The sequence below is a fragment of the Pinus tabuliformis genome, chromosome Q (assembly GCF_031772625.1).
Source record: "Pinus tabuliformis cultivar Carrire ecotype Pingquan chromosome Q, CPIR1, whole genome shotgun sequence".
NCBI lineage: Eukaryota > Viridiplantae > Streptophyta > Pinopsida > Pinales > Pinaceae > Pinus > Pinus tabuliformis.
Window position 1 is genome coordinate 1282799192 of NC_142296.1, and position 18319 is coordinate 1282817510.

The following is an 18319-nucleotide window of genomic DNA, read 5'->3' on the forward strand; positions in this document are numbered from 1 at the left end:
GATTTTCCTGTGTTTTTCAACGTTTCTCTGTGTAAACAAAAAATGACCAAATTTGGGATTTCAAAGGCCCAATGACCCATTTTGTTACAAAATAGATGGCCATCATCCTTGAAAGTGTTTAGCAATGATTGCTAACACTCGAGGGGGATCTGAGCGGACAGAGGTTGGGAAGCCAGAGAGCCCGAGAAGGAGAAACGAACAGACAGCGCAGATTGGCTTTAAAGCCATAGAAGATAGAAGACAGGGGCAGGCAGTGCTGAGACAGAGCAAAGACAGAGATAGAGAGTGATAGAGAGAGTCTGTGTACTCAGAGAGGCTTGAGGGGTTCAAGCAAAACTCTTGTTGTTGTAACTGTTGTGTGTTGAGACTCAAATTGAGCTCATACTTTTGTAAAAATCTGTTTTTGAAGACATAATAGAGAGGTCACCACTGAGGGCTAGACTAGGAGACGTAGCTCAGGAGTGTTGGGTGAACTCCTTATTAAACTTGTTGTGTTTATGTGTGTTTGTCTATTATGCTCTTTTACTGCTTCATTGTCTATGTATTTCGCAATCTCATCGATCCATTGCACAAAGTAACATAGGCAAATCCATGCACATGAGTCTGTAATACCTTAATAATTGTCTTAGATCTCATTATCAGATCAATGTTGGAAAAAATATGGAGATGGGGATCACTTGTGATTAATTAATGACTATGGAAATTGGCAAAGGAATTGGAAAAGGAAAAGTGGCATTTATTGGCATTTATTTATGAAAATAATGAAAAATAGGATAAAAGGAAGGTGAAAGGACACATGTTCCATGTGAGGAGGAAATTGAAGGAAAAATAAGGAAAATGAAAAAAATAGAGGCCTCAGTGATAAAAAAATTTGAGGACCAATTCACAACTTTTGTTAGTATTAGCTTGGAGATCTCTACTCTATTCTCTCTCTCACACTCTTGCAAGCTTAGAGTTTTCTTGGAGCACTCTTGAAGCATTGTGGCATACTTGGAATTTGGAGCAAGAAGGAAAAGGAAATGTAGGAAAGTGCATGGGGACTGTTGTACCTTAAGAAACCAATTTCCTGTTTGTATAGAAATTGTGCTTAAGACATTAATGTTTATAATTATTGTCACTTGTTTTTCACTTAATGTATGTTGTATTCTCAAATGAAGGACCTAAAAGACTTGGTTTTAAACCCTCAATACTTAGGTGACATGAAAATCTCAAAATGCCACTTGATTGCTGAGTATAAATGATGAATGAAGAAATCTTGAAGAAGTCATAAACAATATGTTGTTTTACACAGAATCTACTATCTATGACACTTGGAGAAGTTAAAGATAATTTGTTGTCTTACACAAAACTACTATCTGTAACTTACAAGAATTGTAGAGGTGGAAACTTCAAGTATTGGAGCGCTCTTTTAAGGGATTTTAACTTCATTTACATAAGAAGATAAATACCTATAGCTTCATTACCATACTTAAAGGAGGAAAACATTTGATGACACATAATAGAGAAGTCACAAAATCATACCCAACAATGTGTGGAAAACTCCTGATTCTTTCATTAATCAACAGTTGTATCAGGAATACAGTGGCCTACTCTCCAGGTTCTCCCAAGTTCAAACCCCCTCTCTGTAAATTTTTCTCTTTTTATACATTATGAAACAGTTGTTACTCACCAAAACTATCAAACTACCTAACTATCCTCTAACTGCTTTGAGGTAAATATCATTACAAAATATTACATTTGAGGGTAAAAACACCTCATTCATTTCAAGAAAACAAGATAATAAGAAGTAATAGAAATTAGAGAATGATGGGAGATTGCTGCTCATTGTTAGAATCTATAGCTTGAGCTTGTGGTTCTGCTAATGGTTGAGCATTAATGGAGTAGTGGATGAAGTGGCGGGGTATGGTGAGTGGCGTAGGAAATTAACAGATGAAAGTGGTGGAAGATGTGGAATGAGCGACGTGAGGTGAAAAGCTTTGAGAGCTCACCGCGGGGGTAAAGAATGTGCAGGAGCTCAAATGAGATTGAACCCCCATATTAATTTCAAGCCACACATTGCGGTCAACCATGCAAACATCACAATCAACTGCGGGGGTTGAGCTTTAATTGACCTTCGTGCTCATTTCTTTCCCACAACACACGTCATCTTACTTATCAGGCTATCGCTTGATCGCGCCTCTTGAACCTGCATGACCTTTAGCATACAACAAACCTTCAGTTACCATGGAGCTCAAAAGAATTAACATTTTGGTTCATAAACCTATCGTGTCCATTTTTTCAACGCCCTTTTGACTCCCATACGGACCCGATAGGAAATAAAAACTACCAGTTAATGATTTATCGAGTCCGATTTTAAAGATAGAACCCGATTACTTTCGGACCCGATATTTGTCCCGGACTTCAACGAATTAAACTATATTTGATAGACCATCGCGTACAATATCCGGAATAAACCCCATTCTAGTTAACTACACGATTTCCATCAAATCTATGGCATGTTGATCAGACAACCCAGATCTTCTCGCGGGTTTATCACTTTCAAATGCCATTAATAATATAAAATCAATCATTTCTTTCATATTTTTTATTTTTCTTTCATTTTGTGATAAAACTGAAAATAAAACTTAAATAACAATGGATGCTACAACATCTGGCTCCACCTGGGGATAATGCTTTTTCCATAGAAGCACTAAGAACCACAGATCAGTGCCTTCACCTCGGGCATGGAGTCATATATTGCTTAACCAATTCAAATTCTATGGCATTTGTACACTGAATTCACTCTAGTATCTACAATGATAGGATGCTTATGCTTCAGAATTGGAAGTAATGCTTGAGGTACTGCCTATTTACAGGAAACTGTAGAGTTTCACCATCAAGATTCTCTGCAATAGTTTTCTTAAGGATTCTCATCAAAGTTTTGCTAGTGGATTCAGCCAATCCATTTCCCTGTGGATGATAAGCAGTTAAATAAGATAAAATGGCATTATACTTCTGACAAAAGGCAACAAAATTACTTGAACTGAACACTTGAGCATTGTCTGTTATGACTTTGACAGGGCATCCAAGTCTACTGAACATGCTTTCCTCATATGTCTTCAGATCCTCATATGACCAAGCCAAATCATTAGTGTATTTCTTGAAAAGCTTAACATATCTCTCCTTATAATTAAGTGAAACTTCCTTGAACAATTTGACCAGCTTGGGCTCCTTCTGGGTTCCAATATTGTGATCCTGAATCTATTCATCTTGTGAAAGGAAACCATCAATTGTTCCTTCTTTAGAATAGGCTCCATCAAAGAAGCACTTCCACACCCCTTTTGTTTGCAGCTCTGTATTTACACAGGCTGAAGTAAGTTGCCTCTGGTTATCTTCAACCAATTCTGCATTGTCATGCAGCATGAAGCAAGAAAAGTAATATTTTTCCTAGCTATATACAGGTGAATTACTTGCTTCATTATTTGTGATTGTTCTAATAAATATTGTTTCTCTGTACAACCTCCTTTCTTCCCCACCAAAAATTGGTATGACAGCATAAGAAAAATCTAGTTTCAAAACACCACCAAATTTAGCCCCCCATGACCTAGATAGTAGCATTCCAAACCTAGTAGGGATATCTACTACCACTACATCCATTACGAAACTTTTGGCTGGAATTTGGGCTAGTGACACCACCATATCTTTAATGGCCCCCAAACACTTGACTTTATGTGAATCAAAAGAATACAAGTCTCTGTAAGGTTTAGTAACTTGTAGGTTTAGTTGTTCCATCACTGATGATGGCATAAGGTTATGTGAGGCTCCTGAATCAAACATACAATTGTGCAAGAGTAAATAAGGAACCAATAAAGTAGAAAGGAGGTGTTGAAGAATCTACCTCCTCCACATGTGAACCAAAAACATCTAATGGTTTATCTTCTTGCAAATTCACAATGTCATTTATATTCACATTTCGAGATGGATTGATAAACTCTATAATTTCTCTTTGATAAGATGGTGTTTTGACTAACTCTGTGAGGGGCACTTGAATTCTAATTTTTTCTTATTCTTTAGTTAAAATGAATACATGTCCCTGTTTAGTGTTCTTTTCGTCTTCATCTTCACTTCTCTTCATGACTGAAACCTCTTGTGGAATGGAAACAAGCTTTTCTAAAGGGATTTTTTCACTTTTGTCTTGAGAAGACTCCCCTCGAAGCATTTGAGTCTTGCTACTTGTGTTCTACTGCTGCTTTCCTTTATTCAATTGTTTTGCAGGATGTAGTTCTTGTCCTTGTGGAGTCGCCTTTTGTAAGGGAGTTGGAACTTGCTGATCACCTTCATCTTCTTGACTTATGGATATTTTCCTTGATCTCAAGTCATATTTCTTAGGTAGTTCTGCCTGCATAAAATGAGAAAACCACTTTCAACATTCAACAATTTCATTATCATCATAGATGAAATTTGTTTCACTATATTCTCTTCCCTCAACATCTATTTCATCTTCATCTACTGCATACAATGTGAAAATATGGTCATCATGATCCTTAGAATGGTCTAGTACTCCATCAGGATCTGCCTCTACATACAGTGGTGCTTGGATCTGATCTTGATCTTTTCTCTCCTCCTATAAAATTTGCAGAGGTTGTCATCTATATTGAGGATTAAAATTTCTGTTTTTCTGTACTTGTCTCTGAGAATTATTACTCTCTAATTCCAATTTAATCAATTTATTAGACAAATTTCTAATTAAATTATTCATATCCTCTAATGTTTGATCTTGAGAGGATTCTACTTTAGTCTTTCCCTTATCTTGGATAGGTTGTGCATCTGGTGTTTTACCTGCAACCACCAATTTTTTTTTCTATCTCTAATGCATCTATTTGGATCTGATCAAGGGTTGGGGATCTCCTCTCCCTCAATGTGAATCCAAAATTTGACTCAAAAGCCTCTGCAAAAGTTATCTTTGCACCAACAGGAGGGGGCTTAATCTCCACTGTAAGACTATTGTACAATTTATTAAATATTCTGATGAATTCAGCAACACCTTCATTATATTTCTTCTTGATAGAATTAAACCCTGTGAGTGAATACCCATGGTCTCTTTTTTCTCCCCATCTCTGGGTGAACAGGCGCTCCATCTCATCCCATGTTGTAATATAGTTATTAGGGAGCCCTTTAAACCATCTTCTTGCTTCTCCATCCAAGGATTGGACAAAAAGTATTATAACAACATCCAGGTGTTCAACATTTAGGTTTTATGCGAAATTACAAAATACTGATATATGATTCTCTGTTGTTTGTTCATCCTCCCCTATGAAACGAGGAAGAATATTCAAGTATTCTTGTGGCATTTGATTCAACTGTTGTTGCAATTGAATAGGTGCATACCTATTCATAAAAAAAGCAGGTGCTGCCATATTTGCTCATGAATTTATTGAACCTTGATTACCAGCAAGTGTGGAACCTAACTAAGGAGTGAATGGAGTGTGGAAAGGTGGTAATGTAGTTATAGGTTTAGGCTGAATAACTATAGCAGATACTGAAAAAGAAATAGACTCTAAAGATTGTTCCTGACAGTTGGGTTCTTGGAATGGATTGGATGTATAAGGTGGCTCTTGGTCAATAAAAGATGAATGTGAAAGATGTGATGAACTATTGTCTGGTGTAGACAGTGTAGGAGTTGGTGTATGTGGATTTTTAGGTCTTCCAACCCTCTTTGAAACTATCCTATCAAGATCTGAAAGGGCTTGAATTTTTTGCTGTGAGGTATTTGACCTTGTATGGGGTCTCTTTGGAGTCAGAGTTATTGCTTTTGTTCAAAACAACCAAATATTTTCTCCTCACTGAACAACCAGAGGAAAATATTGAAAACCCAGGGAAAAATGTTCTTATCTTCTCTCCCCGGCAATGGTGCAAATTAATGTTGTACCTCAAGAAACCAATTTCTTGGTTGTATAGAAATTGTGCTTAAGACATTAATGTTTATAATTATTCTCACTTGTTTTTCACTTAATTGTATGTTGTATTCTCAAATGAAGGACCTAAAAAACTTGGTTTTAAACCCTCAATACTTAGGTGACATGAAAATCTCAGAATGCCATTTGATTGTTGAGTATAAATGATGAATGAAGAAAGCTTGAAGAAGTCATAGACAATATGCTGTTTTACACAGAATCTACTATCTGTGACACTTGGAAAAGTTAAAGATAATTTGTTGTCTTACACAGAAACTACTATTTGTAACTTAGAAGAATTGCAGAGGTGGAAACTTCAAGGATAGGAGCACTCTTTTAAGGGATTTAAACTTCATTTACATAAGAAAATAAAGACCTGCAGCTTCATTACCATACTTAAAGGAGGAAAACATTTGATGACACATAACAGAGAAGTCACAAAATCATACCCAACAATGTGTGGAAAACTCCTGATTCTTTCATTAATCAACAATTGTATCAGGAATACAGTGGCCTAGTCTCTAGGTTCTCCCAAGTTCAAACCCCCTCTCTGTAACTTTTCCTCTTTTTATACATTATGAGACAGTTGGTAATCATCAAAACTGTCAAACTACCTAACTATCCTCTAACTGATTTGAAGTAAAGATCATTACAAAATATTACATTTGAGGGTAAAAACACCTCATTCATCTCAAGAAAACAAGATAATAAGAAGTAATAGAAATCAAAGAATCATGGGAGGTTGCTTCTTGTTGTTAGAATCTATAGCTTGAGTCTGTGGTTCTGCTGATGGCTGAGCATTAATGGAGTAGTGGATGAAGTGGCCGGGTATGGTGAGTGGCGTAGGCAGTTAATAGATGAAAGCGGTGGAAGATGTGGAATAAGAAACGTGAGGTGTAAAGCTTTGAGAGCTCACCACGGGGGTAAATAATGTACGAGAGTTTCAACGAGGTTGAACCCCCGCATTAATTTCAGGCCACACATTGCGGTCAACCATGCTAACTTCACGGTCAACTGCGGGGGTTGAGCTTTAATTAGCCTTCGTGCTCATTGCTTCCCCGTAGCACATCTCATCATACTTATCAAGCTATCGCTTAATCACACCTCTTGAACCTGCATGACCTTTAGCATACAACAAACCTTCGGTTACGACAAAACTCAAAAGAATTAACACCTTGGTTCATAAACCTGTTGCACCCATTTTTTCAACGCCCCTTTGACTCCCATACAAACCCGATAGGAAATAAAAACTGCCAGTTAATGATTTATCGAGTCTGATTTTAAAGATAGAACTCGATTAATTTTCGACCCGATATTTGGCCCAGAATTCGGCGAATTAAACTGTATTGGATACACCATTATGTCCGATATCCGAAATAAACCCCATTCTAGTTAACTACATGATTTCCATCGGATCTGTGGCCTGTTGATTGGATGACCCAAATCTTCTCACGGGTTTATCACTTTCAAAAGCCATTAATAATATAAAATCAACCATTTCTTTCATATTTTTTTATTTTTCTTTCATTTTGTGATAAAACTGAAAATAAAACTTAAATAACAATGGATGCTACAACAGGGACAATGGGATCAACAACTACAAGAGGTTTTCTTTGCAGGTACCGAGTTGCATGTATGATTTCCTTGCTAGTTTTGGCATGCATGGCATATGCATATAGTTTTTTAGTTGTGATATGTCATTGGAATGGAGGATTTCCTGGATTGATAGTGGTTTTTCCTAGCCTTTTCATTTCTTGGATAACCATGGTATTGTGGGTTTCTTTCCTTTTTTTTTTGTAGGTCCTCATGTTCCTTATGGATGTGGGTTGAGTTATTAGTTCATGGAGCCTTGGTTGGACCAATGCTCTTGAAGCACTTTAAAAACTTGGTTTGAGTTACCAATCCTGAAAGCCTTGGTTGGAAAAATTCTCTGGATTCCTTGGTGGGTCGAATTACTAGTCCTCGATGCCCTGGTTGGACAAAGGCTCTGGAGCCCAACAAAAACTATGGGTTGAGTTACTAGTCCTGGAAGCCTTGGTTGGAAAAGCTGCTCTAGAGCCCTAGATAGCTTGGGTAGAGACCTATCTAGTGATTGTTAGTGATGTCCAACTGTGAGGTGGACTCACTAGTTGAGGGTTGAGGTGGTTTGGCCTCTAGAAGCCCTAGTTTGGTGTTCTTGGTTTATTCCATGAGATCCCACATTCATGCTTGAAATATTGTGCAGGGGTGATTGGTTGAAAGAGATATTTTGTTGAGCCCAATCTATGGTCGGGTGGTATGTGGAAGTCCCTGACTTGGTTGGATTTACATATGTTAATAAGAACTCCTTTTCCTTTGGTATTTCATGAGTAAAGGTGCTTTCCATTATGGGGCTTTAATGGTAGTTTCATGATTTATATTTATCTGGTTATTTGTTGGTTATAAGATTATTTTATGACAGACTTGAACTATGGCTCTCATAATTTTTTGATTAGTAGATGAAATATTAATGAATGCATGACCTAATAGATGATATTTCAACTATTATGAGGAGGCATTAGTCCTTCTTGACGATTCTTAGATAAGTATGATACCCATATGTTCATATGTGTATTTATGACTTGTACATTACATGTTTATGATATGTTTGATGGAATTCCTGTCATGGCTCGTAGGGGTTAGGTCAAGTCCTTGTTCAAGTTTTTACATTAGTAGCCTTATTTCATTGTTATTTACCATTTCTGGAAGTTTCATGAAGTTCTGGGCAGAGGCCTAAGTCCTAGGCTTGAAAAAGTGGCTTAGAATTCAAGGTCACTTACATAGAACTGCTTGAGAAAGGCTACAATTGCATGAATTCATTGTTGTGGGAGTGACTGGAGGGACTCAATCACATGGAAGGCTTTTCTTGGAAGCGACTAGAGGTATAGTTCAACATAACATAAAGTTTTCTTAGGGTTTGGATATATAGAGGGGTTTGTTGGCTCTTGAAGGTTATGTAGCTTCTGAGGAAGGTCATATTGGTCTTGTCTTGTTGGTTCCAATTCCTTAACTGTACATGGGGAGTTAAATCATATCATAGTAACTCTTCGTCACATGTTTACCCCGGTGGACCAGTTAGCTTGGGTAAATGTGGGAGGAGGGTGTTTCAAAGTGGTATCAGAGCATGGTTCCATTCTCCTTGGGTGATGTCTTGTTCCCCTTTCTCTTTAGTTGAATTTGTTTTCATGTGTACATGTCAATTGCATATATGTTTATTTGTTATGTATGCATGGTAAGGGACTTTTTTTCCGTCGCATTGTCATGTAGAAGTTGATGAGGTTGTTGTTGGGATGTGTTCGCTATGAATGCATGTCAGTGTTTATATGTATTGTTTATGCATGTATGTCATTCATATATTTTTTATGCATAGTACCTATTCGGTGTTATAATTATGGAATTATGCATGGTAACTGGGATAATGATTGAGATGATGTCTATACACGATTATGATTATGATTATACATGTATTGTGTTAGTCTAGTTGATATTGCAGACGAGATATCCTCCCCTAAACTATACTGAGGTACGTTGGTTGTTTATAATCTGGTTTAGCTGACATGATATACTTTGTAGAAAGAGAAGATCAAAGATGACTAGCAAGATGGTATACTACAGTTCACAGGATTCTCCCTATAGATCAGATGAGAAACATGGTGATGAGTACTCCCCTCACATAGCATACACTTTGAGAAGTTTGAAGCTTGATATAAGAAGTTGAAAAGAAGATAATGACTTAAACATTCAATCACAAGAGAGACTTGCTAGGGCACAAGACAAACAAGTAGAAGTTAATGTAGTTATCCTTCAGAGCTTGTAAGACTTGCAAAGAAAAGGACTACTTAGAATCAGTCATGGGTAGGAGGATAGGACTAATGGAGCATATGGTAGCAGGTCACATGGTGGGATAAAATCAAACAGAGATGATACGGTCAAAGATGACAGATTCTTGGATACACCTAATAGGCGAGGTAGTGGACATGGGCTTCATTCTATCTATGGTTTAGATAGGTATCATGGTCATCATCATTATCATCCTTACAAGAAGAGTGACAGGTGTTATTTTCGAGATTAGTTCAAGAAAGTGTTAGGCCTTTGTTTTTTCATTCTTTATATCACCTTTTACTCAGAAATCCCTCATGATTTTGTTTAATTTGAATGGTTATTGTCATGGTTTTGTGCATTCTTGGAGACAAGAAAGTAAGTATTTACTATTTTCCATGATTCCCTTGTTTTAACAAGATTTAAATATGAAAATAACCATTAATAATAGTTTGTGTGTTTGTAGGTGTAAACTTAGTTGATTACATTTTTACGCATATGCCAACAAGATTTGATCCTGCACTCACCTCCTTATAATATGCATCATATTGTTGTACCAATTGGGATTCCTACACCATTTTGCCTAATTCCCGCACCATAGATTAAATTCTTACACTCATGAGGATTCTTGAACTAGTTTATTATAATATATTCTGGTTCTTGCACCACATATCAAGTTCTTGCACCAGAGTCAAAGAATGCATAGACTACTCCAATTAGTCAAATTTGGAGGACAATACTTACCTAGCAATTTGAATATTAGCTCAAGGATATTTTTAGAAATACTTATTGGTCAACATAGTACTTAGTTTTCACCATGAGTCACAAACCGAGAAAAGAGGATCCATTTACCAAAATAGTCCCTCATGTACCAGATTCAACCCCTCTATTCGACATTCAGTTGCACCAGAACTAGATCCAACTTTTATCCATGGAAAATTGTTACAATTTGTAATTTGTTCCTTCTGTATTCAATTGGCTTGTTAGTAGCCCGATTTGTAATGAAAATATTTATATAAACTGGAATATGGCTTGGATCCAAGGGGGAGAGAGGAGACAGTCCCAATGTAGTATTACATGAGTATAGTCGATCTGTGGATCGTTCCCTCTATTTTCTGGAGTCAGATTGCTTCCTACACCATGTAAAGAATACACTTTCAAGATTGATTGAACCATGTCATGCAAAGTTCCTTTCTATTTGGTTGAACATTTCATGTTTATAATCTATGTGTGAACCAAATCATTGACAAAGGGTGCAAGCTAGCTGGGTTGGCCGCTAGACTAGCTCGACACCATTTTGAATTATTCAGGATTGGGTTGTATTGTGATGTGCTGAGTGAAGAGTGTTTAATTTGTCATTTACTTTGTGAGAATTATAAGATTAGATCGTAATATTTATTTTTTCACAGTCTCTTTCCTTATTTCAAAGTTGAGGTCATTTTATTTGTTATGTTTAATATGACATTGGAAAATTGTTCTTTAAGTTGAAAATGTCTCTTTACAATGAATAGTAAATCATATTGTGAGTTCGAGAGATTTTTCAGGAAGAAGTATCTATCAAAGAGACACTATGATGATAGGGAAAAGGAGTTCTATGAGCTAAATATGGGATATATGACTAATGAGGAGTACACTAGAAGATTCTTGGAGTTATTGAGGCATGTGCCTTATCTTAAGGAGGAGAAAGTGAAGATTCAAAGATTCATCAGTGGGTTTCTAGTAGAATTCAAGGACAAGATTGAGTTTAAAGAGCCTAGACTATTGGAGGAAGCTATCAGGAAGCTAAAGCATTGTTATGAGAAACCAAAACATAGATATACGACTAAGCAAGATTGGAAAGGTAATGAGAATAATAAGGGAAAATGGGATAAGAAGCGAACAAGACCTCAAGACATAAGTACTAAGAAGAGAGTTCATCATTGGGCAAGAGCTTGTGCATTTGAGTTAAATGGTATGCCTATACCAATGCATCTAAATGTACTTCCATTGGGATCATATAGTATTGTTTTGGGTATGTATTAGCTATATCTTCACAGGAACAAGGTAGATTGTTATGACAAGATTATTGAGTGCTTGGATGACAATGGAGAAAAAATAATCTTGCAGGATAAGAAGAAGTCAACATCAATTAGAACGGTTACAACTATGCAACAAACATGCAGTCGTAGAAAATGATGTGTATTGTCTGCAGTACATATTTCCAATGATAAAGGTAAGGAAGTTGAGGATGTAGATGTCTTGAGGAGGTACCTAGTTTTAAAATAGTTTTAGAATGTGTTCCGAATAGAGCTTTTAGAGTTGCCACCTCATAGGGAAGTGGAATTTTCTATTGAGTTGGTACCAGGGGAAACACCAGCATCAAAGGAACCATATAGGATGAGCACCCTAGAGTTAGTGGAATTGAAGTTGTAGTTGAAGGAAATGCTTGGAAAGGGATACATTAGGCCAAGTGTATCACCTTGGGGTGAACTAGTGTTGTTTGTGAAGAAGAAGGATGGTACTCTCAAGTTTTATATTGACTACAGGTAGCTAAACAAGGTAACCATCAAGAAAAAATATTCATTGTCGAGGATTGATGACTTGTTTTACCAATTGAAGGGAGAAATAGTGTTCTTGAAGATTGAATTGAGATTTAGATATCATCAAGTACGCATAAAGAAAAGGACATCTACAATACTTCTTTCTAGACCAGGTATGGGCATTATGAGTTTGTTGTAGTTCCTTTCGATTTGACTAATGCTCTAGCTACTTTTATGTGCTTGATGAACAGTGTATTGTATCCTTATTTGGAAAAATTTGTGATTTTATTCATTGATGATATATTGGTATATTCTAAGAATGAGGAAGAGCATGTTGAACACTTAGAAATAGTGTTGAGATTAATGAGAGAGAATCAATTATATTCTTAGCTCAGTAAATGCAGTTTCTTTCAAATAGAGGTACATTACTTGGGGCATGTGGTTTCCAAGGAAGGCATAACAGTGGATCTGAAAAAGATAAGAGGTATCATGGAATGGGATCTCCTAGATGTGTGGATGAGGTAAGATCATTCATGGGACTAGCAGGTTATTATAGGAGTTTCATCAGGAACGTCTCTCAAATTGTTCATCCCATTATATCATTGCAAAGGAAAGGTAAGAAATTCGAATGGACAGAGGAATGTGCATCCAATTTTGAGCAGTTGAAGAAGTTGTTGACAAATTCTCCAGTTTTAAAGATTTCAGCTCCGAATAAAGAGTTTGTGGTATGTACACATGCTTGCAAGAGATAACTTGGTGGAGTCTCGATGTAGGAAGGATAGGTAGTGTGCTATGAATCAAGGAAATTGAATGAGCATAGGCATAATTATATGGAACATGATCTCGAGTTGGCAACAATTGTCCATGCATTGAAGATGTGGAGCAACTATCTTCTTGGCAGGTGGTTTGTATTAATGAGTGATCACAGTGGACTGAGATATCTACTTGACCAACCAAACCTGAATTCCAGAAAAGCTAGATGGTCGGCCACGATCAGTGAGTTCGAATTTGAGACCAAGTGCATTAAAGGTAAAGAGAACAAGGTTGTGTATGCTCTTAGCAAGAGAGAACAAGTAAATAACATAGCAACTATGAGCTTCTATGGGATATATTTATAGAATCAGATATTGCAAGTAGGACAACAGGATGACAGGTATAGGGAGCTTATGCACAGGTCAGAGTAGGGTACAGGTGATCAGGATGTGGACTATCATCTCACAGCAGATGGTTTGGTCATATTTAGGGGCAAGATCTAGTGTCCAATGATAGTGAGCTCAAGAAGATTATCTTGAGAGAATTTCATTCTAAACAATATTTAGGACACTTGGGGTATCAAAAGACATTGACAGTGTGAAGAAGTTATATTATTGGTTGAATTTGGTGAAGGAAGCGACAGAGTTTGTGGTTAGGTGCTTGGATTTTCAACAGGTAAAAGAAGAGTGTAAGCATCTAGGTGGATTACTGCAACCAATTCCAATTCCATAGTGGAAATGGGAGGTCATTTCCACGGATTTCATTACAGGTTTTCTGAGGACATCTAGACAGTATGATTCTATCATGGTTGTGGTGGACACGTTGACAAAGGTTGTTATCACCAAAAAATGATCAGCTAGACATTTCTAACTAGGAAGATCAAAATACACCATGTAAGATTAATTTTACCATAGTAAAATAACTTTCACATGGGAAATAATTTAGTAAACCATTTTTATAAAATTATTTTCAAGATTAAAATTAAAAACCCCATGAGAATAATGGAATAAATCATTATTTAATGATAATTATTGCTTGTCAAATTTGACTAAGTCCCCTAGGAATAATTAAATAAATCACTATTTATTTATTATTCCTTAATTCTATTATTGGAATAATTGTTAAATCACTATTCAATAATTATTTCAATTTCACACCATTCTTAATACTCGTGAAGTAGTTAATATATCATTTTATTTGTTAATTATCTCTAAATAAAGACATTTTAGCTTTCTGAATATCTTTTCCCTCCCCAAAAAAATATAATAAAGTATTCCTAATGGTCACATATTGATTTGGTCAATATTATTTTATTATTCTCCATTTTTGAGATTATCTCAATACTTTTTGTTAGTGTAAAATTTCTTGGAAGGTGTACCAAAAACACTTAACTTTAAGTCACTAGGTGACACGTGACCTTAACAATAATTTGTGGGTGTTTATGCTTCAGATTTGTAATAAAACTTGGAAAAACCTGCAACAAAATGACATATATGATCCGAAACAACAAACAGAAATATATATATCCAATGCAATAACCCAAATGGAAAGACTTTTAAAATGAATATAACTTTTATTGATAAGGCCTGGTGAAGGAGAAAGGTGTACAAATGCCCTTTCCTAGGATGGGTCCTTTGCTGTTCTTGATGCTTCAGTAATCAATTCTCTTTCTCAATGCGTGAAAACCCCAAAACAATGTGGAGAACTCAAATGGAACCTCAAGTGAAAAGAGACGATAATGGTGACAATGATAATGATCATGGTGAAGAATGAATGGAAAACCCTCTTATTTATAACAAAGTATTGAGTTAATCTCAAAAATGGAGAATAATAAAATAATATTGACCAATTCAAGATCTAACCGTTAGGAATACTTTATTATACTTTTTTTTAAGAGGGAAAAGATATTCAAAATGGTCAAATATCTTTATTTATAAATAATTAACAAATAAATTATTTATTAATTTTTCGCGAGGATTAAGAATGTTGTGAAATTGAAATAATTATTAAATAGTGATTTAACAATTATTCCAATAATAGAATTAAGGAATAATAAATAAATAGTGATTTATTTAATTATTCCTAGGGGATTTAATCAAATGTGACAAAGAATAATTATCAAACAATGATTTAATAATTATTCCTAGAGAAAATTAAATAAGTAATAATTTATCTAATTATTCTCATGGGTTTTTTTTACTTTTAATTAGAAAACAATTTAATAAAAATGGTTTACTAAATTATTTTCCATGGTGAAAGTGATTTTATTATGGTAAATTAATCCTACATGGTATATTTCGGTCCACCTAGTTAGAAATGACTATGTGATAATTTTTTGGTGATAACAGAGTGCCCCCAATGTATGAGTTTTAGGAGAAAATGGTATGACCGAAATAAGTGGTAGGTTATACTTCCACAAGACACCAAAGGGGGGAGAGAGAGAGAGAGAGAGAGAGAGAGAGAGAGAGAGAGAGAGAGAGAACTGAAGAAATTCAAGGGAGGACAAAAATGGAAGGGGCAAGACCTACTAAACTGATAGAAGTCTCCTTTTGTGTTGGACTACATGACCTCAAATGACGTACGGGAGGTATACCCATACCTGCTGATATAACTACATACAAAGAATAGTGGCAAGCCCAACAATGTAGGACTAAGCTAGAAAGTACATGATACATTATATGTTGGCATTAATGAGCCAGAAAATAATACAATGAATCCCATATACATAATGCGCCTGGAAATACATAGGTCAAGACTGAACGAAATAACATCTGAGTACATAATTCCCCTCAAGATGACATGGTGGGGGGGATCATAACCAAAGAGGCCCTGCTAAACAGGTTGAGAGGGATCTGAAGATCTGAATGGACCATCTAAAGGAGATGTGCATGCTATGGGCATTGCAAGCGGCTGAAACTGAACCCATTACATCTGCAGAATTGTATTTGAGGCTGGCTCAACATCTACGGACATTCAGGCATGTGGGGGCCTACCTAAAGGACCACCCTGTCATGATGTCTAAAACATCTCACACACACCCAGGAATCACTGGCACAATTGTGTGGATCATTAAATCATCAAGTGTACAATTCTTAATCGTGCAATAAGGAGCTAACATCAAGCATGTGAGAAACAAGCAAGTCAAATGGGAATAATGATTCCCTTTGCTTGATCCAAGGCACTGAACAAAGATGAAGGTTGGAACCAAGGTACACTTCCCTCTAGACCACACTTCTGGAATAATGTTCTGAGGTCAACAGAACATGGCCTGCCAAAGTTAAGGAAATAAGGAATCCTTAACAAAGGCACAAGGGAACATAGTAGAGTGACTGATGGACTGACACTAGGGATGATGACGAAAGGAAACAGTATGAGTGGTAGACCGATGACTTCTCTTATCAGAGCATGATATGTATGGTTGACATGGAAACGACTAACTCGATTCTAAAGGGGATGGTCAATTACTTGGAAGGGGTATTTTCAAAGATAGAGCAGTTTAGCTGGAGGGAAAAGATGAATATGATGGGATGTATCTGACACAAATATGTATGTAACATTGTAATTGGACTTAAGGGGACTACGAATAGACTACATAGATATAAGGGTGACTCAATGATGCTGCCACATGGGGGAGGCTCAGAGGGGACCATAAAAACATGAGCAAAGATAAAGTGGTACCAGAGTAGGTGTGGCTCAAGTGAAGAAATTCGATTTTAATAGGTGGAAAAGTGTGACCTCATGGAAAAATGGCTTCTTAGTGAAGTATCAAATTACCAAAAACAAAGGGAGACCCATTATAGAACTTAATGAGAGATTTCCACCAGTTTTGAAGGTTCGTCAAACCGAGCTACAATTTGGTCATAATGGGTGACAAGAAAACTAGGGTTTTTCCTATAAAAGGGCTTATTACCCCCAAATATAATTCATTTTCATAGTGAGATATTAGATAATTTGGAGAGGAGTAGAACGCCCAAAATCTTGTGGAGATTATAGCAGATAAACCAACCATCAGAATGTGGATCGATGACTTTTAGGTAGGTGACCTTACTTGTCTAAAGATGGTCTTAATGCTTCTTGGAAGGATGGTTCCTGGTGAAGAATCAAGGTAATGAATACAAGAATGAACTACTAGAGAAGGTTTAGGATCATCCTTTCCCCCCAAGTCAAACATTGGGACCAGGTGGTAAGTTTGGCATCACATAGATTAGAATTTTGACGATACAGTATCAAGCATCTACAATATGTGATGTGTATATGGCTTACCGAAGAGGCTAGTAGGACAAACTATATAATAAATGAAAGGATAATCGACCATACCTAGATCATTGGGGTCTAGGCTGAGATTTATATTAACCAAGTGATAAGGTGGCCAGGGGTGCCTTCATGCCCCTAAGCATGAGATACTTCCCCCCAACATAAGTGGATGGAGGGGACTAATCAGGTGGGAATGATGCCTCATCGCTGGAGGAGTTTGTGGAGTGCCATTGTGTTCCAAGTGATCAAATAAGGGATTCATACATTTAGTCCAACTGGTATGAGATCCTCGAAAGGATGATGAGGAGATGTAGGGGCATATGTGCCCTCCAGTTTTGTATGGATAGATGGAGTATTCTATGGGTGTACTGGATGTATTTAGTGTAGTGGGCTCCAAATACATTTTGATGATGTGGTTCACCATTTGTTTACGTTATGGATGTCTTCTTATGGGAAGAGTGGATAGATATAATTATAGAAAGGAAATGGTGGATTACCAATCTCGTTTGGCACTGCATATATGAATCAAATGGAATGAGTTTTTTGGTTTGATACATGGTGTCACTATAACAAAGAGTGGCTTCAGATATAATGAACTAATGCTCACCTAGAAAACATGGTGTTTGACCAACAATAATGTCTAAGGGACTGAGTTATTGATGTACGATGGAGGAATGATTAAGTGGATCATCCCTATGGTGATATGGAGTGATATGAGACTCTATCTTCTACATGGGGAAGAATAGTGCATTATAGTTGACACTACCAGATGCACTAGAAGGGTGATGAGCCTCAGTATTGCAACAAGAATGCTGTAAATCTCAAGGCTATCGACTTTAATTATCAACCCGGGGTTCGTACAAAGTTAAGAGGTATCGACACTATATGTGCAACATACAATGTGTCCTTCCTTTTCTGTCATAATGTAATGGAGTGTATGTACTGAATTCAAATCCTAAACTAATTGAAGAAAATGAAATGTTTGAAATGGAACCTTAACCTATTCCAAGAAAGAAAGTACAA